Below are 26,016 nucleotides of genomic sequence, written 5' to 3'. Positions count from 1 at the left end.
TCCTCGTATAAATCATTGTGTCTTTGCATCTTTATCACAGAAGTGATCCTTTACTTTCATAATTAACCAAGCATCATACCCCGTTTTCATAAAGTTTGGTTACATTATCCTTGTGTGATTTTTGACCAAAACAGTTTGGCGCCCACCGTGGGGCAATTGGTGCTTCATTCATAAAAAAATCTTTTGTTCGAAATCATTTCAGAGAGTTACATGGCTTCATCATTGAAGAACACGTCCACGGCAATGTCTGCGGTCACTTCATCACAGATCACCTTGCCTCCTCCACCGGCAGGATCTCAGAAAAATACTGAGAAGAGATCAACTCCCACTTCCTCTAAACCTCTATCTTCTTCTGCTATGAATTCTTCTATTCCCAGTACTAGTGATGTATTTGCTTTAATTTTGCAGATGAAGGATCGTATGCAGCGGCAAGATGAAACTAACGAAAGGATCCTCAGGGAAATTGGAGATCTCAAAAGACAAAAGAAAGCGGCAGAGGATCATTCTCCACTGATGCCCAAATCCTTGAGCTTTGATACTCCAATGATCACTTCCCAGCCATCAGGGATCCCGGACGTGCAAATTACAGGGGAGTCAAGAGGATCACATCTCAACTCGGCAGCGATGACTCAGACATCAGGCTCACATTTTCAGCCCGTAGGATCCTATCCTCAGTACATGGGATCCTTCATGAATCCGGGAGCCTATCCGGGGGCACAGCAGTTTCAAGGATCCTACTTTGTTCCAGGATCATTCCAGGGCCAAGGATCCTCCTTTGTTCCAGGATCATCCCAGGTTCACGGATCCTCCTTCGTTCCAGGGTCAACCCAGATACCAGGATCCTTACAGATGCCAGGATCCCTAAAAAGTTTGCAAACAGGAAGTCTAGATGTCCATCAAGGGGACTTCATTCCAATGCAAACCATTGCTTCCACAGGTCCCTCCGTTGTTCCAGAATCCCAGCAATATGGACTCCCTAACTTGAACCCAATGGGAGGTAACACTTTAAATAATTATCCTACCACTAACCATGGATTCATGTAGGATGCAGGTACCAATCATGCTATGGCCAGGGAGATACAGAAGCTAAGAGATATGATCTCAAGTGTTCCAGGGGTAGTCAAGCCTATCCCGGAGATTGCAGATGGAAGCCACAAGGTATCTCGCTTTGCACCACCAATTTGTGATGCAGAGGTACCCAAAAGGTTCCATATCCCTACTATGAAGCTGTATGATGGCACAACGGATCCAGAGGAGCATATAGCACAATACAGGGAGAGGATGGAGATCAATCCTATCCCAGAAAAATTGAAGGAAGCATGCCTATGTAAAGGATTTGGATCCACTCTAACTGGATCAGCTCTTAAGTGGCTGCTAAGTCTTCCCCCCTACTCTATTACTTCATTTGCTAATTTAGTTAATTTATTCAATAACCAATTCTCTTGTAGTAGAAAATTTGAAAAATTAACTAGCGATCTGTACAGGATAACTCAAAATCATAATGAATCATTAAGGGATTATATAACTAAATTTAGTAAAGAATCCTTGGACATTCCCAACCTGGATATGGCTACGGCTGTCGAAGCCTTCAAAATGGGACTGCTTAAGGATTCATTATTCTATGATGATCTTGTTATGACACCATGCAGGAATTTAGATGAAGTAAGAACTCGAGCACTCAGGTTTATCCGGCTAGAGGATGACAAGAGGATCCAGGAGAGACAAGTGGGATCCTCAAAACCGGAGAAGCAAGGATCCTCCTTCAAGAGCAACAAATTCAAATCCTACCATAAGAATGAGAACAAGAATGTGCATGCTGTTGACCAGGAAGAGGATGATGAGGATTATCCTCCAATCTCAGAATATTGTTTCTCCGTTGATAATCATGAACTGATCCTTGCAATGCAGAATCTAGGTGAAAAAGCCAGATGGCCCAGGAAGAATGATAAACCATCCGGGACTAAGGATAAGTCCAAATGGTGTGCATACCATGAGGATTTCGGGCATCTAACTGAAGATTGCATAGCCTTAAGAAAAGAAATTGGATACCTGCTAAGCAAGGGGCATCTAAAAGAATTGTTGGGGAGAAAAAAGCAAAGGACCCAGAATCCTGAAAGGATCCCTGAAAAAGCTCCAGCACCTCCGGCAGATGCACAAGTGATCAACTTTATATCCGGAGGATCAGACATCTGTGGCACATCCTTTTCAGCGGCCAAAAGACATGCAAAAGAATCAAAAATGGATAATGGAGAAAGGCCTATTAGAACCTCAAGTGTCTCAGAAGGGAAGATGATAACATTTGATGAGGATGATCGCATTAACATTCAGGATCCTCACCATGATAGTTTAGTTATCACTCTCTTTATCTCTAACCATTTTGTCCGCAAGATCCTTATTGACGGAGGGAGCTCAGTGAACATTATCCAGCTTGATGTCTTGAAGAAGATGGGAATCCCAGAATCAGACATCACACCAAGATCCTCCGTGCTTGTAGGATTCAGTGGGGAAACGAAGAAAACTCTGGGGGACATCAAACTCCCAATCTACGTGGAAGGATTACATAATTACCAAAAATTTTGTGTTATTGACTGTTTATCTTGTTGCAACGTTATCCTTGGCAGGCCTTGGATACATGACATGAAAGCAGTTCCATCTACCTACCATCAATGTGTGAAGCTCCCTAGCCCATGGGGGATAATCAAGATCGACAGTGATCAGCAAGAGGCTAAGGATTGCTATACCTCATCCATGAAGCCAACCTCGAAGCCAAGGGAGCAATAGCAATTACAGTATCCTCCGAGGAATGTCTTGGAGGCAAGGGAACAAGATGTAGATGAAATCCTCTTGGATCCTAGTGATCCTGAATCAAAAATCTATATCGGATCAGGGATCCTTGGCAAGATGAAAGAAGACATGATATCCTTCCTCAAAAGAAGAAAATCTACCTTTGCTTGGAAACATGAAGATATGACAGGTATATCTAAGGATATTATTACTCACAAACTTGGCATTGACAGGTCTATCAAACCGATCCATCAAAAAAGGAGGAAGTTTGCACCAGAAAGGAATGCCATTATCCAAGAAGAAGTAGAGAGACTACTTCGAACAGGTATGATCAGAGAGGTAAAGTATCCAAAATGGTTAGCCAATGTGGTTGTTGTCCAAAAGAAAAACGGAAAGTGGAGGGTATGTGTCGACTTCACTGATCTGAATAAGGCATGTCCCAAGGATCCTTTCCCATTACCCCACATTGACTCCATGGTGGATGCAACAGCGGGGCATGAACTGTTGACCTTTATGGATGCATCATCTGGGTTCCAACAAATCCAGATGGAACCATCTGACCAAGAGGATACAGCCTTTATGACCCCAACCGGTTTATATTGTTATATTGCCATGCCTTTTGGACTAAGAAATGCAGGTGCAACATATCAAAGGCTGGTAAATATGATGTTCAAAGATCAAATTGGAAGAACTATGGAGGTATACATAGATGATATGGTGGTCAAGTCAAAGAAAGCTAAGGATCACCTAAGGGACTTGGAAGAAGCATTCGATATCCTGGATAATTACAACATGAAACTTAATCCTTCAAAATGCCATTTTGGTGTTAAGGCAGGAAAGTTCTTAGGATACATGGTAACCCAGAGGGGCATTGAAGCAAGCCCGGAACAAATCAAAGCATTAATAAATATCAAATCTCCTGCCAATGCCAAGGATGTTCAAAGACTGACAGGCAGGATAGCAGCTTTGAACAGGTTCATATCAAAATCCTCAGAAAAATGCAAAGAATTCTACGATATCCTAAGAAAGAATAAGAAGTTTGAATGGACTGAGAAACATGAGAATGCTTTACAAGCCCTCAAAGAGTATATGTCCTCAGCACCAGCCTTAGCAAAACCGGAAAAAGGAGATGTGTTATCCTTATATCTAGCGGTATCCTCAACCGCTGTAAGTGCTGTCCTTGTTAAGGATCACGAAGGTACACAATATCCTATCTACTATGTAAGTAAAAGTCTACTTGATGCCGAATCCAGGTACTCACACCTCGAAAAACTTATCCTTGCATTAATCATGGCATCGACTAAGTTAAGGCATTATTTTGAAACCCATACTATTGTTGTTAAAACTAATTTTCCAATTAAGAATGTCCTCAGGAAACCGGACATGTCAGGGAGAATGGCTAAGTGGGCAGTAAAGCTTAGTGCCCATGATATAAGATACGAACCAAGAACAGCTATCAAATCCCAAGCACTAGCTGACTTTGTGGCTGATTTCAGTAGTGATCTACAAAAAGAAGCAGAATTGGAGGTCCAGCAGCTGGATGAGACCAAGGATCCTTGGATACTACACACTGACGGATCCTCAAATATCAAAGGCACAGGGCTAGGGATCCTACTAAAATCGCCACAGGGGGACATAATACCCCACTCCATAGCTTGTGAGTTCCAAGCAACTAACAATGAGGCTGAATATGAAGCCTTAATTGCTGGCTTACAAATTGCTAAGGATATGGGGGTAAAGTATCTTAAAGTATATGTAGATTCATTATTGATCACTAATCACTTTAACGGATCCTATGCTGTTAAAGGCGAAAAACTAACCAAATATTTAGAGATAGTCAAAGAATTGGCACTCTCTTTTGTTTCTTTTAGCTTGACACAGGTACCAAGGGAGGAGAACACAGGGGCCGATGCATTGGCCAACCTAGGATCATCCTTGAAGATTCCAGAAGATATAAGTATCCCTATCATCCATATCCTGGCTCCTGCTATTGAAAATCAGGTGGCCATGGAAATAGTAGAGGATACTGCAATAATCCCTAGTGAAGAAGCCCAATCTTATTCAGGATCATGGATCTCACCAATATTGAGATACTTGCAACATGGGGAGATTCCGACGGGAGAAAATCCTAGAGCTTTCAGGATTAAGGTATCTCAATTTACAACTTTGAATAATGTATTATATAAGCGATCTCTTGCAGGACCATATTTGAGATGTATCGAGGATCCTGAAATTGAGGAAGTGTTGAAAGATTTCCATGAAGGAGATTGCGGAAACCACACTGGGGGCAGGGCATTATTCTCAAGGATCCTTAGAACAGGATACTACTGGCCAACCATGAAAAGGGATGCAATAGAGTATGCTAAGAAATGTGATCCTTGCCAAAGGCATAGCAATATCCTTCACCAACCAGCTGAATTACTACACCCCATTCCATTCTCTTGGCCATTCATGAGATGGGGAATGGATATAGTTGGCAAGCTCCCTAAAGCACCTGGTGGAAAAGTATTTATGCTTGCCATGACTGACTACTTCTCTAAATGGATAGAAGCTGAAGCCTTTGCTCAAGTCAGAGAAAAAGAAGTTATATCCTTTATCAAAAGAAATATTATAACTAGATTTGGCATTCCCTCTGAAATTGTATGTGATAATGGTTCCCAATTCATTGGAAGCAGAACCACTAACTTTTGTAACAGTTGGGGAATCAAGATGATAACATCAACACCAGTTCATCCACAAGCCAATGGTCAAGCAGAATCATCCAACAAGATCATCATCAACAATCTGAAGAAGAAGCTAGGATCCAAGAAAGGAAAATGGGCAGAGGAGTTACCTTATGTGCTATGGGCTGATAGGACAACTCCCAAGAATGCCACTGGCCAAACACCTTTCTCTTTAGTATTTGGGGCAGAAGCAGTGATCCCAACAGAAATGGTGATCCCAACTGCTAGAACAATTGCTCGTGATCCTGAAGAAAATGCTGCAATCCTAGCTCAGGATTTGGATACTATTGAAGAAATCAGGGATCTAGCTAGAATAAGGATGGCAAGCTACCAACAAAGAATGGCTGGTACCTACAACAAAAATGTCAGGATAAGGAAGTTCCAAGTCGGAGATATGGTGTTGAGAAAAGCATTTCAAAATACTATCAATCCTGCTCACGGGAAGCTAGCACCAAAATGGGAAGGTCCCTACTTGATTGAAGCTGAAGCAGGAAAGGGGGCATACAGGTTGCTAACCATGGAAGGAAACTTGTTACCAAGAGCCTGGAATGCTGTTCACTTAAAGAAATATTTCATGTGAACATGATCCTTCCTGCATGTGATCCTTACATTGAAGTATCCTTGAAGGATCCTGAAGATATCGGTGATCCTTACTCTGGTAATATGCTTATCCTAAAACTATTACATTTTCTTACCTTTTTGCCTAAGGATAAGGATCATGTATCCTTCATCCTCTACTCACAAACCATTTGAGTTATGATAGTTCAGGTATCTTCAGCAAATCGCCAAAGATCTCCAAAAGCACCACAGATCCTTGGGTCCAACCCCAGTTATCTTTGGGATTATCCCCAGTTTCCGCCAGCAGCGCACGATGATCCTGGTATAGTTCACGTCTTTGGGACCAGTACCCACTTTCGGGGCTGACAACCTCATCGTACTGGCTATATTTAGGATCCTACGTATAATGGTGGACGCACCATACATCCGTTCCTAAGGTTTCTAACGTTTTCACGTTAGCTAAGGTTTTGACATTTTCATGTCACTAAGTTTGGATAGTTGCCAGAAAGGGCCATACTCCAGTTTACATACGATCCTTTGGGCTTGTCCCCAGTTATCCTATGGGCTTGTCCCCAGTGATCCTCCGGGATCATCCCCAGTTATCCTTTGGGCATGTCCCCAGTCACTAATTTATCTTTTACATTGGCTTAGTCCCAAGTTATATCTCACTTTTCAGGTTTTGGAAGTCTAAACATATAAGGGTCCTTAATCCTTATTCACTATCAAAGTCTTATCTATGATTGTCTTGATTGTAGGATAGGATCCTAACGTGGATCCTCAGGTATGATCCTTGACTATTTTTGATTATACTCTTTATCCTAACCAACCCTTATACTTTGACAACCGAACCCATGATCCTTGAACTAAAACACTTTGAGAATTTTCAATATGAGGATATTTGATCCAGGATCATATCCTAAGTTTACTTTGTCAACTCTTGTTATTTTAACAAATATAGCAATTAAGAAATAAGAGGATTATTGAAGGATAACAACACAAGATAAGCCAGAAAAGTTAAGTTATATTATTAAACAAAAGGATCATTAACCCTTTCAAAAGATTGTCAAAATTGCCAACCCACATTTCTACCAGCAAAACGTGGCCCGTCCACATGGGTTGGCAAAGGGTGTCCATTGTCTATGCGGTCTTAGCATTTTGCAGGAAATAAAAGCGGCAGGATCACAAAGGCTTCATCCCCCAAACAGAGGATCCCTCCACCTTTCGTAATCCTACCTATTGTTCAAAGGATCCAGGATCCTTAACCCTAAGAAACTATTGTTCAGAGATTACAGACCATAATTGTTTCAAACATCAACAACCACAAAAAACCACTACCAATCCTAAAAAATTGGGCTCCGGCTATGTCTAGAAGTTTCCATCATTGCCCAATCTTGCAGCTCAAACCTTCGCTGCATCATCACCACCAGCTCCACTCGCCTCCCCCTGATCCTTACCGGCATCACCACCTTCCAGCATGGGGATCTCCTCAGCCTCATCCTCGTCCTCCAGGTCTGCCAGCCTTGCCTTCCAACCTTCAACATCCCACGAGCTTTTGTCAAAGGTAGGATCCTGAGCCTCCTCGGCCATCTGAAGTTGTATCTTATACATAGCAATTGCCGCGGAGACCTTAGCATCTTGGGTGATCTCCTGCTTCTCGTTATCCATGTCGATCAACCTCTGAGCAGCCTCAGCCTTCATGACCCGGAGTTCCTTCTCAAGATCTCCTATCTTGAGATCCTTAAGCACGCCCATTTGTTGGAGGTCAGCAATCTGGCTCTCTTGATCCTCAACATGGCCAAGATAGGTCTCGATCTCGACAAGTTTCTGCAAAGAGGGAAATAAGGTAAGATCAGAACCGGATGATCCTCGAAGAAACAGTATACACAAACAGGATATGCGAGACGGATAGCCAACAGGGGCAGTGATCCTTACCTCATTCACGTAGTCAAGGAATTGCTGACGGAGGAGGGGAAATCCTTGGAGATCTTCAGAGGTTTTCCTCTTTTTTCCCTTGCCCCGGATAGACATTTTGGGAGCTGATGCTGAAGGACTGGCAGCAGGGGCCTTCTTCTTTGAAGACGTGACATTGGCAAGATCACTTATCCCAAATTTGGAGGCAGATTTAACAGACCTGGCAGATTTTCCAGCACCTACACAATTCAAAAACAAGATAAGTTCCCTTGTTAAATTAAATACTTTTACATAAAACTTACTTTCTATGAGGATACTTACTTGACATTGTGGCAGATGCAGAGGATATCTCTTGAGAATCTTGGATAGTGATTTGGAAGCTTCTAACTTCAGGATCAAGCTTTTTAAAAGCTAACACTCTCTCTTTTGCAGCGGGGGTTAATTTCAGACGAGCAATGGAAATAGCTGCATAAAAGACAAAGGAAAAAAGACATCAGTGATCCTCATCATAGGAGACAGGACTGACAGTGATCCTTCGAGGATCCTCTACCCTACCATGAGTGGCCCATTCCTTGGGCAGATCCTTCCCATCCGGGATGGAATCCCTCTTAACAAAGAAAAACCGACGTTTCCAGTTTGTATCATTCTTAGTAACTTTGAAGATTGGGTGATCCTCCCCAGCTTTCCGTTTCAGCAGATACCGATATGATCCAAACGTAGTAAGATCATAGAGCTCAGCTAGCTCCGCCATCCCCAGGTCAATTCCTTCCTGCTCAATGATCCTCTCGAAGGTATAAAGAACCCTCCAGATCATCGGCATAGCTTGGATGTAAGAGATGCCGGTCAAGGAAAAGAAAGACTGGGTAAAGTCTGGAAAAGGATATGAGTAACCTATAGCAAACGGAGTAGCAGGAAAAGCCACCCAGACATCTGAGACAAAGTCGCTCAAAGCAGTAGGATCAAAGGATTTAAAAACAACATTCGCCGGAAAGCAATGGCGAATCATGTCTACATGAGCATCGGTAAAGCAACATCTCTCCGTAGGAGAATCCTTAATGATCCCTTGGCTTTTCAGGGGACTATCCTTCTTGGAATCCTTGTGTGGAGAATTCCGGAGCAACATGTTTGTGACGGAACAGAAACAGAGACGGAATAGAAAAAACAGAGCAAAGAGAAGGAAGAAGGGAAAGAGAGAAGCAGAGGATACCTGATCAGTCTTCGGTAGCGGTTATAAAGGGAAGATATCTCGAATTTAAATGCAAAATGATCCTAACCCTATCTCCTATTTATAATGATGATTTGCAGGGATTGTCACCCCTATGACGTGATGATCACAACGGCTAGTCCATGTGTAACGGCTAGTTATTCGGAATCGCCCGTTAGAGATAAGATCGAAACAAAATATAACTCGTCTATTTACAATTAACTCCTTATATTTTGGGGGCAATTGTTAGGGCTGGATTTTTACTATAAGTGATCCTTACACATGATCCTAACCAGTGATCCTTGATTCTTTGGCAGACAGTGATCCTCAGCAGAACTTCAGGATCAGGATCATGGGACATTATGGTGATCCTCATACTAACGGCCACTCCCGCTTAATACAATATTGTTTTGCAGGAACATCTAGCAGGATATGCTCTAAAGACCATGATCCAGGGACGCGTCTTCACAAATATGGCAAGAGCTAAATCAGAGATAGACGTTGCACAGGATATGGAAACATGGCTTGATTCATGGGCAGCAATTTAGGCTAGATTATCTTTATTTCTAAAGGGGTAATGAGCTGATATCTAGTCATTTTACCTAAAATAGGTCACCCACACATGTATAAATACCACTCTTCCTCATTCGGAAGAACACACACGGCATACGACACAACTCTCAAACACTTAGACGCTCAGTGATCCTTGTACTCAGCTCATTATCATCCAAAGTTGTAATCATAATTTTGTTATATTGAAGTTGGTGATCGGTAGTTGCCATCACCCGAGGTTTTTTATGCCGGAGATCATTCATTGATCAAGGGCTTTTTCCTCGTATAAATCATTGTGTCTTTGCATCTTTATCACAGAAGTGATCCTTTACTTTCATAATTAACCAAGCATCATACCCCGTTTTCATAAAGTTTGGTTACATTATCCTTGTGTGATTTTTGACCAAAACAGTTGTGTTTTAATGCCTTCCCCTTTACCTTAGGATTGCAGTTTCCTTTCTCGGACTTTATCACCGAGTTTTTTAACCTTACCAAAATCTCTTTTAGTCAAACAATGCTGATGCTTTGGCGGGTCCTGTCTGTTCTTGATCAAATCAAGAAGAACCATATCCCTGATCTTTCCGTCCATGACCTCCCTTTAGCATACCGGCTTAGATGTCACGGCTCTTGTCGATTCTTGTTTTATTCCACTTCCAGCGACCCACTGATTCTCCGAGCCACCAGGAACGAAGAGAAATGAAAATCCAAGTTCTTCTTTGTAAAAAGAGATTCAATCCCTGGTGGAGCGGATTATCCGGTGAAATGGTTGAAAAAGGGTAGGACCTAGGGTTTTAGGATGATCCTGTCTTGTATCCTGCTTCATATCTTGTACTGACTTTTCTTGCACACAGCTGATTTTAGGAAGCTTGCACCCCCTTAGCCGACTCACAAAAGAGAATCAACGCCATCAGACTCCTCCCAGAAGCTGAAAGAAGTTTCAATCCATTCCCACCATCTCCAAGTCCACTTTCTAGTGCAAACATGTTTGGTAAGGATCCTGTACGATATCCTGCATACATGTTTTTATTTGAAGTATTAGGAAAGAGTTTTACTCCCTGTATGCAGATTCCAGCAAAGTTCCAATCCTCTTTGATCTTGACGAGCTTGACAGTTACCCCACTCCGCCCATTGTCAAGAAAGAGGCTCCTGCTACTACCAGCTCAAAACCGCTCCCGGCTCCCAAGCCCAACCTGAGGGCTCGTACTTCCACCGCCAAAAAGAGGAAGGGTTCTGAAGTTAGTGCCCTGGGCTCTGAAGGGTTTTCTTACGATGAACTCAGCTTCACTGATTTCTTGGAACCGATGACATACTTCCTCAACAAGGTAATATCCTCATACTATATCCTGTACACATATCCTGATAGAATATCCTGGTTAGTGAACATTGACTTATACATGAAGATTGGCTTACAGGGCCTCCAGCATCTGCTCCACCTTTACACCGATGCTTGTGGCATAGCCGCACTCCACGAAGTCAGGATCAAACAGCTTGAAACTACCGTCGCTGACCAAGGTGCCATTGCCGAAGCAAAGACTCGGCAATACGAGGATAAGCTGAAGAAAGTCACCCAGGATGCTGAGATCAAGTTGATTACCATCCAAATGGAGCATGAACAGGCCATGGTCTCTTTTCGGGAAGGGATCAAAGCTTCTGCCGTTGTCTCTCTGCTATAAGCTCGTATCAAGATGGCTTATGAGGCCAAGGGGACAGGCCTCGAGTGCCCAGCCTGGCCAGTTGAATCCTGGGTGGCAAAGCTGAAGGAGCTTGGAGGCAAGGCTGTGCCATATCCTGCTGAGGCTGGTGAATCCTCTAAGTCAGCAGAGGTGGTGGACAAGGCTGGAGAAGAAAAGGATGCTGAGACGAATGCTGGTCAAGATGCTGCGTAGGATGCTGGGGCCGAGAAGACAGAGAAGGCTGGTGAAGATGCCGCTGTGTGAGGGCATTTAAGTGGGCGATGATGGATGTTGATGCCTAGGCCGGAGCCCACTTTTTTTTTAAATTTGATCGTTGGTCTGTAACCCAAAACAATTTACTTTTTCTGCACTCTACTTTTCTTGCACCTGAACAATTTACATTTTCTGCATGCTTTTTGAACAATATAACAGTTGGAGGTGGATGGGTCTCGGTTTGAGATGAAACCTTCAACTGTTAGGTAAATATGTTTAAGGACTAATTGTGCTTTTGGTTGATGGATATCGGTTTGAGATGAAACCAAAAGCACAAACTTTTGCTATGTTAATAATATAACTTTTCTTTTGGCCTTACCATTGTTGTCATTAGTGCATAAATTTTACTTATGAAAACTGTTTTGTTTGAACATTCTTGGGAATATTATGGGAACATATTTTGAGAATATCCTGATAAATATCCTAAGAGATATCCTGGTCAGGATATTGTCATATAACTTAGAAAAATTAAGTCATTCAAAAAAAGGAGAGATCATACCAAAAACTCTTAGAGAATCAATTCCAATCTTCCACCTTAGGAATGTCCCCAGTGCAAATTCTAAGTCATCCTTTGAATCGTATGTCCCCTGTGTTTATCATATGGTCATACTTTAGCTTTCCTATGGATAAATCCTTAACATTCTGGGGATAAACCCTTAATATCCTGGGGATAAACCCTGATTTTCATGCGCTACAGGCAGGAGCGTATAAACTCCAAGACTTATAAAGGTGAAAACCTTTAAACCTTAGAGAGTATGAAAATACTCTTTCGTGAGGGAGGGTGATCAATCCTCATATACCTTGAGGATCCAGGATATAGCCAACAATAACGAAATTGTCAGCCACTTTTACATGGACTGGTCCTGCTATCTTGAACTATCCCTAGATAACTTGCGCTCCAGGCGGGGTGTTTAAAACCAATTTGAGAGAAAGGTGAATACCTTTAAACCTGTGCAGGGATCAGGATCCCTTAAACGTGAGAGAGGGGCCAATCCTCTAATCTTCCAGATTATCCTGAGTGTATATCCTGGAGGCATATCCTGAAGCATATTCTGCAAAACAACCTTAAACTAAGGTGGGTGTTAGCCTGGCTAACACCCCTCCGATGCTTAAGTCAGTATTGGATTCAATAGAATAAATTCAAACATATTTAAAAGAGATAGAATTCATACCATCCTGAGTTAGAAATTAAATTCTAAACTCACTTGAAATAGAGCTTTAGGTGTATAGCATTCCAGGATCTTGGTAGCATATCCCCTTCTATATTCTTGAGTCGATATGCTCCTTTTCCTGCTTCTGATTCAATCTCATAGGTTCCTTCCCACTTTGGAGCTAATTTTCCATCGGCAGGATAGTAGTATTCTGAAAAGCTTTTCTTAACATCCAATCCCCAACTTGAAACCTCATATTCCTTATATTCTTGTTGTATGCTCTGGATATCCTCTGTTGATATGTTGCCATCCTTAGCTTTGCTGCATCTCTTGTCTCATCCACAGTGTCTAGTTCTTGGCATATAGCTTCAGTATTCTGCTCAGGATCCAGGAGATTGGATCTTGCCGTAGGTATCACCATTTCTGTTGGGATCACAGCTTTTGCCCCAAATACTAAGGAGAATGGAGTTTAGCCAGTTGCATTCTTTATTGTTGTTCTATTAGCCCATAAAACAAAGGGTAGTTCTTCTGCCCATCTTCCTTTCTTAGCTCCTAACCTCTTCTTCAAGTTGTTGACAATTATCTTGTTCGAGGATTCAGCCTGTCCATTTGCTTGAGGATGTACTGGAGTAGACGTGATCACTTTGATTCCCCAACTTTTGCAAAAGTCAGAAGTCCTCTTATTTATGAACTGAGAACCATTGTCACAGATTATCTCGGTTGGTACTCCAAACCTGGTCAGGATATTTCTCTTTATGAAGGATACTACTTCTTGATCTCTAATTTGGACAAATACTTCAGCTTCAACCCATTTATAAAAATAGTCAGTCATTGCTAGCATAAAGACTTTTCCTCCTGGAGCTTTTGGCAACTTTCCTACTATGTCCATCCCCACTTCATGAATGGCCAAGGGGAAGCTATAAGATATAATGGTTCAGCTGGTTGATGTAATATGTTACTATGCCTTTGACATGCGTCACATCTTTGAGAGTGTTCTGCAGCATCTTTCTTCATTGTCGGCCAATAGTATCCTGTCCTCAATATTTTTGAAAATAACGACCTGCCCCAGTGTGGTTACCACAATCCCCTTCATGTATATCCTGAAGTACTTCTTTGGCTTCAGGATCTTCCAAGCATCTCAAATATGGTCCTGCAAGAGATTTCTTGTACAAAACATTATTTATAATAATGAATCGTGATACCTTCATTCTAAAGACCTTAGGATTCTCATTGTTCGGGATGTGTCCTTTCTTGAGATATTTTATGATTGGAGCCGTCAAGGATTTAGGATCCTCTTCAGGATATTCAGCTCCAGGATCCTGAATACTTACTACTTCCTTATCCTGAGGATTCGTCGCAGGATACAAGATATGCAATATTGGTATTTGGATCCCTTCTGGTATCCTGACCGATGATTCCAGATTTGACAAGGCATCTGCTTCAGCATTATCTTCTCTTGTTACCTGTTCAAGTGTAAAAACATCGAAATATCCTGCTAATTTTTTGAGAATATCGAGATATTCAATTAACTTCTCACCGCATAGGAGCCATTAAAATGATTAGTAATTAACAAGCAATCAACATATACTTGCAAACTTTTAATATTCATGTTTTTAGCCAATTCTAATCCTGCAATCAAAGCCTCATATTCTGCTTCATTATTAGTGGCAGGAAATTTACATCTAATAGCATGGGGTATTATGTCCCCCTGTGACGATTTTAGTAGTATACCTAAACCTACACCCCTTACATTAGATGCACCATCAGTATATAATATCCAGGATTCTGAGGATTCTCCTAGTTGTTGAACTTCTAAGTCTACTTCATTTTGAATATCACTACTGAAATCAGCCACAAAGTCAGCTAAAGCCTGAGATTTTATGGCATTTCTAGGTTCATATATTATATCATAGGCACTTAACTTTACCGACCACTTAGCCATTCTACCTGACATCTCGGGTTTCCTAAGCACATTTTTAACAGGATAATTGGTTTTAACATGAATCCTTTGTGTTTCAAAGTAATGTCTAAGCTCTGTTGATGCCATAACTAAGGCTAATATTAATTTTTCTAAATGAGAATACCTGGTTTCAGCATCTAATAAACTTTTGCTAACATAATAGACAGGATACTGCTGACCTTCATGATCCTTTACTAGGACAACACTTACTGCATTCTCTGATACTGCAAGATATAGGGATAATGGTTCACCATCCTCAGGCTTTATTAGTAGTGGTGCAGTTGAGAGATACTGCTTCAAATCCTGCAAGGCTGCTTCATGCTTCTCTCCCCATTCAAACTTCTTATTTTTCTTCAGGATATCATAAAACTCCTTGCATTTTTCCGAGAATCTTTGAAATAAATCTGTTTAATGTTGCCACTCGTCCCGTCAATCTTTGTACATCTTTCATGTTGGAAGGTGATTTGATGTCCAAGATGGCTTTGATCTGTTCTGGGCTTGCTTCTATCCCTCTTTTAGTCACCATATATCCTAGAAACTTTCCTGCCCCCACTCCAAAATGGCACTTGGCAGGATTCAGCTTCATGTTAGAATGATCCAGGATATCAAATGCTCCCTTGATATCCTGAAGGTGATCTTCAGCCTTCTTAGACTTTACTACCATGTCATCTATGTACACCTCCATAGTGTCCCCCAGTGTGTCTTTGAACATCATGTTTACCAATCTCTGATATGTTGCACCTGCATTTTTCAAACCAAAGGGCATAGCGGTGTAACAATAAATACATGTTGGTGTCATGAAGGCAGTATCCTCTTGGTCTGAAGGCTCCATCTGGATTTGCTGGAATCCTGAGGATGCATCCATAAAGGTTAACATCTCATGGCTGGCAGTAGCATCCACCATTGAGTCTAAATGAAGAAGAGGAAATGGGTCCTTGGGACAAGCTTTATTCAAGTCTGTGTAGTCTACACAGACTCTCCATTTCCCATTTTTCTTCTGTACCACCACTACATTTGCTAGCCATCTTGGAAATTTGACCTCTCTGATCATTTTGGACTTCAATAACCTTTCTACTTCTTCTTGAATAACCGTATTTCGTTCTGGAGCGAATTTCCTTCTTTTTTGTTGGACAGGCTTGAATGACCTGTCAATACCAAGTTTGTGTGTTATAATATCGTTGGAAATTCTTGTCATATCCTCGTGCTTCCACGCGAATGTTGACATCCTGCATTTCAAAAAGTTAGTAAATTGGTCCTCAATATCGTGAGGGATATTGGTTCCCACGAGCACTGTTTTGGTCAAAAATCAAGCTAAGACAATGTAACCAAACTTTCTGTAGTGAGGTATGATGCTTGAATTGAAGAATAACAATAAGGATCACTCAGAAATGAAATGCACAAGTGACACAAAGATTTATACGAGGAAAAAGCCCTTGATCAATAAATGATCTCCGGCATAAAAAACCTCGGGTGATGGAAACTACCGATCACCAACTCAAATTAAACAATAAACGTGTTACAACTTTGGATAGTAGCGAGCTAAGTACAAGGATCACTATAGTGTATTGTGTAAAAATGTGTGAAATCGCTAAGTGTTTTGCCGAGAGCTGGTGAGAGCAGTTGCACGAGTGTGTGTGTAGCCGAAAATAGCCAAGTGTTTTCTAATTAGCTCGCTACCCCTTTTAAAAATAGAAGATATCTACACTAACTAACATTCCGCAAATCATGCAAGTCTTCCACGACTCCATAACGTCCACTTCCAACCAAGCACGTGCGGAATAAACGTGGAATATTCTCCAGGAACGTTGCCAAGACCAAGTCCAAGCTGGTACTCCTGAAAAATAATACCATATTCAAAGTAGACAATCATTAGTATAAGGATCCTTAGGATGATCCATGATCCTGATCCTGAAGCACTTCTGAGGATCACTAATTGACACAGAAGTAAGGATCACCAAACAGAATAATAATTGAGGATCACATGTCATTGAGAAATCCTCCCCTAACAATTGCCCCCAAAATATAAGGAGTAGTTATGTAAATAAACGAGTTGTATTTTGTTGTTCTTATCCGCAACAAGCAAACGGATAACTAGCCGTTGAAGACGGACTAGCCGTTGCAAACCTGACGTCACTGAAGTGACTATCCTGCAAATCATCATTATAAATAGGAGTTAGAGATAGGGATCAAATTGCATTTAAATCCAAGAGAAACTCCCTTTAAATTCACATCCGAAGATCAATTAGGTATCTCTTTTCCTCTTCTTCCTTTACGTTTTCTTTCTCTGCTCCTTCTTTCTTCACCTTCTTCGTAATCAAGATGATGCTGAGATCCACTCCTGTTAAGGATCATAAGAAGGATAGTCCTCTCAAGAGCCAGGGGATCATCAAAGATCTGGTGAATGAAAGATGCTGCTTTACTGATCCACAAATAGATAGGATCCGGCATTGCTTTCCGACGAACACCTATTTCAAACCATTTAACCCCACCGTCCTGAGTGATTACATTTCTGAAACTTGGGTAGCTTTTCCGGTCACTCCTTTCTCAATAGGATACTCGTATCCTTTCCCTGAATTTACCCAGTCTTTCTTCTCCCTCACCGGCATCTCCTATATTCAGGCTATGCCAATGATCTGGAGGGTCTTATATACCCTTGAAAGGATCATTGAGCAAGAAGGAATTGATCTAGGGATGTCGGAACTGGCAGAGATGTACGACTCACAACATTTAGATCCCACCGATATCTATTCAAGCGTAAACCCGGTGAAGAACACCCCATCTTCAAAGCCACCAAGAATGATACAAACTGGAAACGGCGTTTTTTCTTTGTCAGAAGGGATTCTATCCCAAATGGAAAGGATCTACCAAGGAAGTGGACCACCCATGGTAGGATAGAGGATCCTGAGAAGGATCACCAGAAAATCTTGTTCTTGTATAAGGATCACTAACACTCTTTTGTTTTATGTTGCACAGCTGTCTCTGTTTCACACCTTATACCATCACCTGTCACCGAGGAAAGGCTTGCTGCTTTCAGAAGGCTTGATCCTGCAATAAGGTCATTCAAGACAAACACCCAAGACTCACAAGAAGTATCTTCAGGTTCTGTCACGATGTCAAGTAAGTATCCTGTTTTTTGTATAGTTAAAAATTTAAGTAAATAGTTAAATAGAAATAGGATAAGGATACTTATCTGTTTTGAATGTGCAGGTGCTGGTAAATCCTCAAAGTCTGCCTCCAAGTTCAGTGTCACTGATCTTGACAATGTCAGATCCTCAAAGAAGAAGTCTGCTGCTAGCCCCTCCGTCGTAATCACCAAGGCTACCACTTCAAAGGGAAGAGGTGGCAAGAAAAGAAAGAGCTCTGAAGCTGACAACCTTCAAGGCTTACCCCTGATCCGCCATCAATTCCTCTAGTACTTCGATGACGTGAGGATCACTGATTCCGCCTAGGTATCCTGCTTATTTGAGGATCACCTGATCTTGAACCGTGCTCTGTCTTTTTCGCAGAAATTTGCCGAGATTGAAGACTATGTTGGGAGCGTTGAGGAGCTGGACAAGAAGATTGCTGACCTCCAACAAGTCGCAGTGCTCAAGGATCTCAAAATTGCTGACCTCCAAAAAGACCTCCAGAATGCCAAAACTGAGACGGCCAAGGTTCTGATCAATGCTGATTACGAGAAGCACGAGATCACCCAGGATGCTAAAGTCTCCGCAGCCATTGCCATGTACAAGACCAAGATACAGATGGCTCAAGAAGCTCAGGATCCTGCCTTTGATAGGAGCAACTAGGACATGGAAGGCTGGAAGGCTAGGCTGGCCGAGTTGGAGGATGATGAGGAGGAGGCTGAAGAGGTTCTGGCGATCGAGGCTGGTAGCAGTGGCAAGGATCAGGCGAAGGATACTGGAGCTGGAGGGGATGATGAGGCAGCGAAGGTGTAGGCTGCATGATTGGGCGATGATGGACACTTGTTGACATAGCCGGAGCCCAATTTTTAAATTTGGTAGTGGTTTTTTTTTTGTGGTTGTGATGTTTTAAACAATGATGGTCTGTACTCTAAACAATAGTTTTAGGTTTAAGGATCAAGGATCCTTTGGACAATAGGTAGGATTACAAATGGTGGAGGGATCCTCTGTTTGGGGGATGAAGCCATTGTGATCCTGCCGCCTTTAATTTCCTGCACTTGCTATAACCGCATAAACAACGGACACCCTTTGCCAACCCATGTGGACGGGCCACGTTTTGCTGGTAGAAATGTGGGTTGGCAATTTTGACAACCTTAAAAGGGTTAAATCTTTTGTGAATAAATAAAACTTAACTTTTTGGCTATTTCCTGTGTTGTTATCCTTGTATATCCTTTAAGTTTACAGTTGTCTGAATAAGAATAGTTGAACATATTAGATTTAAAAATTTTAGGATATGATCCAGGATCAAATATCCTATAGTTAAAAGATTCCAAAAAGTAGTATATTTTAAGGATCATAAGTTCAGTTGTCAAAGTATAAGGGTTATTCAAGTGAATAATGAATTAAATCAAAATAGTTAAGGATCATACCTGAGAATCCAAGTTAGGATCCTAACCCTTAATATTATAATCAGGATAACCATAAGACAAACCTCAGTAAGAGGTAAGGATCAAGGATCCTTGGTTGTTTAACTTCAAAAACCTGAAATAGAACATAACTTGGGACTAAGCCAATATAAGATAGAAGTTAGCAACTGGGGACAAGCCCAAAGGATAACTAGGGACAAGCCCAAGGATAACTGGGGACAAGCCCAAGGATAACTGGGGACAAGCCCAAGGATCGTTTGTAAACTGGAGTATGGCCCTTACTGGCGACTATCCAAACTTAGTGACATGAAAATGCCAAAACCTTAGCTTACGTGAAAACGTTAGAAACCTTAGGAACGGATGTATGGTACGTCTACCATTATACGTAGGATCCTAGGTATAGCCAGTACAATGGAATTGTCAGCCCCTAAAGCGAGTACTTGTCCCACTACCATGAACTATACCAGGATCATCGTGCGCTACTGGCGAAACTGGGGTCAAGCCCAAATAACTGGGGTCAAGCCCAAATAACTGGTTGCTTCTGTGGATAACCAACCCTTTGCAAAGGCTACCTGAACCTTCAAAACTCAGAATCAAGTGAAAGGTGGATAGAGGATGCAGGATCCTTATCCTTATATGAGAAAATAAGAGAATGAAATAGTTTGAGATTAGGATGTTACCACAATAAGGATCATCTGTGCTGTGGGGATCCTTTAAGGATAGTTATCATGTGAGGATCATGGATCCTTATCACATGAAGTATTTCTTCAAATGGACAGCGTTCCAGGCTCTAGGTAGCAAATCACCTTCCATTGTTAGCAATCGATATGCCCCCTTTCCTGCCTCAGCTTCAATCAAGTAAGGACCTTCCCACTTTGGTGCCAGCTTTCCATCAGCGGGATTGGTGGTATTCTGAAATGCTTTCCTTAGTACCATATAACTTGAAACTTCCTGATCCTGACATTTTTATTGTAGGCTCCAGCCATCCTCTGCTGATAACTGGCCATCCTTATCCTTGCCAAATCCCTGATTTCTTCTATAGTGTCCAGGTCTTGAACCAAGTTTTCATCATTTTCTTCAGGATCACGAATACTTGTTCTAGCGGTTGGAACCACCATTTCTGCAGGGATCACTGATTCTGCCCCAAATACCAAAGAAAATGGAGTTTGGCCTGTAGCATTCATAGGAGTTGTCCTATCAGCCTAAAGCACATAAGGTAGTTCTTCTGCCCATTTTCCTTTCTTGGATCCAAGCTTCTTTTTCAAATTGTTGATGATGATCTTGTTGGATGATTCTGCCTGACCATTAGCTTGTGGGTGGACTGGTGTTGGTGTTATCATCTTAATCCCCCAACTGTCACAAAAGTTAGTAGTTCTGCCCCCAATAAATTGGGAACCATTATCACATATAATTTCAGAAGGGATACCAAATCTAGTAATAATATTTCTTTTAATGAAGGATATAACTTCCTTTTCTCTGACTTGGGCAAAGGCTTCAGCCTCTATCCACTTGGAGAAGTAATCAGTCATAGCAAGCATGAACACTTTTCCACCAGGTGCCTTAGGAAGCTTACCAACTATATCCATACCCCATCTCATAAACGGCCAAGAGGAAGATATAGGATGCAGGAATTCAGCCGATTGATGAAGGATATTGATGTGTCTCTGACAAGGATCACACTTCTTAGCATACTCCACAGCATCTCTCTTCATAGTTGGCCAATAGTATCCAGTCCTCAGGATCCTTGAGAATAATGCCCTGCCCCCAGCGTGGTTTCCACAATCTCCTTCATGGAAATCCTTTAGGACTTCTTGGATTTCAGGATCCTAAATGCATCTTAAATATGATCCTGCAAGAGATCGTTTATACAACATATTATTTAATATTGTGAATTGAGATACCTTGATTTTGAAAGCCCTAGGGTTTTCTCCTGTAGGAATCTCTCCATGTTGTAAGTATCTCATGATTGGGAGGATCCATGATCCTGAATGAGATTGAGTATCATCACTGGGGATGATTGCAGAATCCTCTCCTATCTCCATAGCCACATGATCCTCGATGGCAGGGGTCAGGATATGGATAATGGGGATAATTATATCCTCCCGGATCTTCAAAGATGATCCTAGATTAGCCAATGCATCAGCTTCTGTATTTTCTTCCCTTGTAACCTGTGTCAAACTAAAGGAAACAAAAGAGAGTGCCAATTCTTTGACTATCTCCAAATATTTGGTTAGCTTTTCACCTTTAACAGCATAGGATCCATTAAAGTGATTAGTGATTAATAATGAATCTACATGTACCTCAAGATACCTGATCCTCATATGCTTAGCAATTTGCAAACCAGCTATCAAGGCTTCATATTCAGCCTTATTATTAGTAGTTTGGAACTCACAAGCTATAGAGTGGGGTATTATGTCCCCCTGTGGCGATTTTAGTAGTATTCCGAGCCCTGTTCCTTTGACATTTGAGGATCCATCAGTATAGAGTATCCAAGGATCCTTGGTCTCCTCTAGCTGTTGGACTTCTGATTCAGCTTCCTCTTGCAAATCACTGCTGAAATCTGCCACAAAGTCAGCTAAGGCTTGGGATTTAATGGCTGTCCTGGGCTCATATCTTATATCATAAGCACTAAGCTTCACTGCCCACTTAGCCATCCTTCCTGACATTTCAGGTTTCCTGAGAACATTCTTAATTGGAAAATTAGTTTTAACAATAATGGCATGAGTTTCAAAATAATGTCTCAATTTAGTAGATGCCATAATTAATGCAAGGATAAGGTTTTCTAAATGTGAATACCTGGATTCAGCAACAAGTAAACTCTTACTTACATAATAGACAGGATGTTGTGTACCTTCGTGATCCTTAACAAGGACGGCACTTACTGCTTTTGAGGATACCGCAAGATATAAGGATAACACATCTCCCTTTTCTGGTTTCATCAAGGCAGGAGCCGAGGATAGGTAATCCTTGAGAGCTTTTAGAGCATTTTCGTGCTTTTCAGTCCAATCAAACTTTTTGTTCTTCCTCAAGATATCATAGAACTCTTTACATTTCTCTGAGGATTTGGATATGAATCTGTTTAAAGCTGCAATCCTGCCTGTTAGCCTCTGGACATCCTTAGCATTGGCAGGGGATTTTATGTTTATGATAGCTTTGATTTGCTCTGGACTGGCTTCAATGCCTCTCTTTGTCACCATATATACTAAGAATTTACCTGCTTTAACACCAAAGTGACACTTTGAAGGGTTAAGTTTCATATTATATTTGTCAAGGATATTGAATCCTTCCTCCAAGTCTCTCAGGTGATCCTCAGCCTTTTTGGATTTTACCACCATGTCGTCTATGTAAACTTCCATAGTGTGTCCAATCTGATCCTTGAACATCATATTCACTAGCATTTGATAAGTTGCACCTGCATTTCTTAGTCCAAACGGCATAGCAATATAACAGTATATACCAGTTGGATTATAAAGGCTGTATCCTCTTGATCAGATGGTTCCATCTGAATTTGTTGAAATCCAGATGAAGCATCGATAAAAGTTAACAGTTCATGACCCGCGGTTGCATCCACCATAGAGTCAATGTGGGGTAATGGGAAAGGATCCTTGGGACATGCCTTATTTAAGTCAGTGAAATCGACACATACCCTCCACTTTCCGTTTTTCTTTTGAACAACAACCACATTGGCCAACCATCTTGGATACTTAACCTCTCTAATCATACCTGCTCGGAGTAATTTTTCTACCTCCTGGATAATGGCATTTCTTTCTGGTGCAAACTTTCTCCTCTTTTGATGGATTGGTTTGAACGACCTGTCAATGCCAAGTTTGTGAGTTATTATATCTTTAGATATACCTGTCATGTCTTCGTCTTTCCATGCAAAGGTAGTTTTTCTCCTTTTGAGGAAGGATACTAGGTCTTCTTTCACTTCGCCAAGGATCCCTGATCCTATGTAAACCTTAGATTCAGGATCATCAGGATCCATAAGGATTTCTACCACATCCTGCTCCCTTGCCTCCAAGACATCTCTCGGAGGTTGCTTTGATTGCTATTGCTCCCTTGACTTTGAGGCTGGTTTCATTGATGAGGTGTAGCAGTTCTTAGCCTCCTGCTGATCACTATCAATCTTCACTATCCCCCAAGGACTAGGCAGCTTCACATATTGATGATAAGTGGATGGGACTGCCTTCATGTCGTGTATCCAAGGCCTGCCAAGGATAACGTTACAACAAGATAAACAATCAATAACACAAAATTTTTGGTAAGTATGTAGCCCTTCAACGTAGATTCGGAGTTTGATGTCCCCCAGAGTATTCTTAGTTTCGTCACTGAATCCCACGAGCACAGAGGATCTTGGTATGATATCGGATTCGGGAATATTCATCTTCTTAAGAACATCTAGCTGGATGATATTCACAGAGCTTCCTCCGTCTATAAGGATCCTGAGAAAAAAATGGTTAGAAATAAAAAGAGAAATAACCAAACCATCGTGATGAGGATCCTGAATGTCAACACGATCATCCTCATCAAAAGTTATGATTTTTCCTTTGGAGACACTGGATGTTCGAATGGGTCTATCCCCATTATCCATCTTGGTTTCCTTTGCATGTCTTTTGGCTGCTGAAAAGGATGTTCCACAAATGTCTGATCCTCCAGATATGAAGTTTATAACTTGTGCATCTGCTGGAGGGGCTGGAGCTTTCTCTGGGATCCTTTCAGGATCCTGAGTTCTTGATTTCTTTCTCCCCAACAATTCCTTCAAGTGCCCCTTGCTTAACAAGTATCCAAGTTCTTTTCTCAATGCGATGCATTCTTCTATGAGATGCACAAAATCTTCGTGGTATGCACACCACTTTGACTTATCTTTAGTTGCCACCTAGCTTTGTCACCTAGATTCTGCATCGCAAGGATTAGTTCATTGTTATCAACAGAAAAACAGTATTCAGAAATTGGAGGATAATCCTAATCATCCTCTTCCTGTTCTACAGCATGCACATTCTGGTTATCAGACTTGTTATAGGATCTGAACTTGTTGTTCTTGAATGAGGATCCTTGCTTCTCTTGCTTTGAGGATCCTGCAAGCCTCTCTTGGATCCTCTTGTCATCCTCTAGCCGGATGAACCTAAGTGCCCGGGTTCTTACCTCGTCTAGGTTCCTGCATGGTGTCATAACAAGATCATCATAGAATAATGAATCCCTAAGCAATCCCATTTTAAAAGCTTCAACAGCCGTTGCTATATCTAGGTTAGGGATATCTAAGGATTCTTAACTAAACTTAGTGATATAATCTCTTAATGATGCATTATGACCTTCGGTTATCCTATATAAATCACTAGTTAAACGCTCAAATTTTCTACTACAAGAAAACTGATTATTAAACAGGTTAACTAGATTAGCAAACGAGGTAATAGAGTAAGGGGGAAGACTTAGCAGCCATTTAAGAGCCGATCCAGTAAGTGTGGATCCAAATCCCTTGCACAGACATGCTTACTTTAACATTTCTAGGATGGGATTGATCTCCATCCTTTCCCTGTATTGTGCTATGTGTTCTTCAGGATCCGTTGAGCCATCATATAACTTCATGGTTGGCACGTGGAACCTCTTGGGTATCTCAGCATCACAGATGGGTGGTGCAAAACGAGATATCTTATGGCTCCCATCTGCAATCTTCGGTATAGGCTTGACCACTCCTGGAACACTTGATATCATATCCTTCAACTTTTGCAATTCTCTAGCCATGGCATGATTGATACCTGTATCCTGCATAAGGCCATGGTTAGTGGTATAAGAATTATTGAAAGTGTTACCTCCCATTGGGTTCAAATTAGGAACACCGGATGTGAATCCATATTGTTGAGACTCTTGAATGACTGAAGGACCAGTAGAAGCAATGGTCTGCATTGGAATGAAATCTCCCTGATGGATATCTGAATTCCCTGGTTGCAAACTCCTTAAGGATCCAGGAAACTGGAAGGATCCATGAAACTGAGAGGATCCTTGAATATGAGAGGATCCTTGGACCTGAGAGGATCCTTGAACCTGCGAGGATCCTTGAACCTGCGAGGATCCTTGAATCTGAGAGGATCCTTGAACCTGAAAGGATCCTTGAACCTGCGAGGATTCTTAAGTCTGAGAGGATCCTTGAAACGGCCAGAACCCTTGTATCTGCTGCGCTCCCAAGTATCCTCCTGAGCTAGCGAAGGATCCTATAGGCTGAGGGAGGGATCCTGCTGGTTGGAAGTATGATCCCGATGCCTGAGTCATTGCTGATGATCCATAGTGCACTCCTTTTGGTCCTCCCACATATTGGACGTCTGGAACCACTGAAGGCTGAGAAGTCATGACCGGAGTATCGAAATTCAAAGATCTGGGCATCAATGGGGAATGATCCTCTGCCGATCTCTTCTGTTTCTTGATATCTCCAATTTCTCTGAGAATCCTCTCATTGGTCTTATCCTGCTGCTGTATATGCTCCTTCATCTGCAAAATTAAAGTAAACAAGTCACTAGTAGTAGGAGTATAAGAAGCAGAAGAAGTTGGAGGTTTTGAGAAAATGGGAGTTGGTTTCTTCTCGGCATTTTTCTGAGATCTAGAAGGTGGTGGAGGCAAAGGTGGAATGCCCTGGGATGAGTTGGCTGCAGACATCGCACTGGAAGTGTTCTTTGATGATGAAGCCAT

The sequence above is a fragment of the Helianthus annuus genome, chromosome 11 (genome assembly GCF_002127325.2).
Source record: "Helianthus annuus cultivar XRQ/B chromosome 11, HanXRQr2.0-SUNRISE, whole genome shotgun sequence".
In the NCBI taxonomy this organism is placed as follows: domain Eukaryota; kingdom Viridiplantae; phylum Streptophyta; class Magnoliopsida; order Asterales; family Asteraceae; genus Helianthus; species Helianthus annuus.
This window is presented reverse-complemented; position numbering follows the sequence as displayed.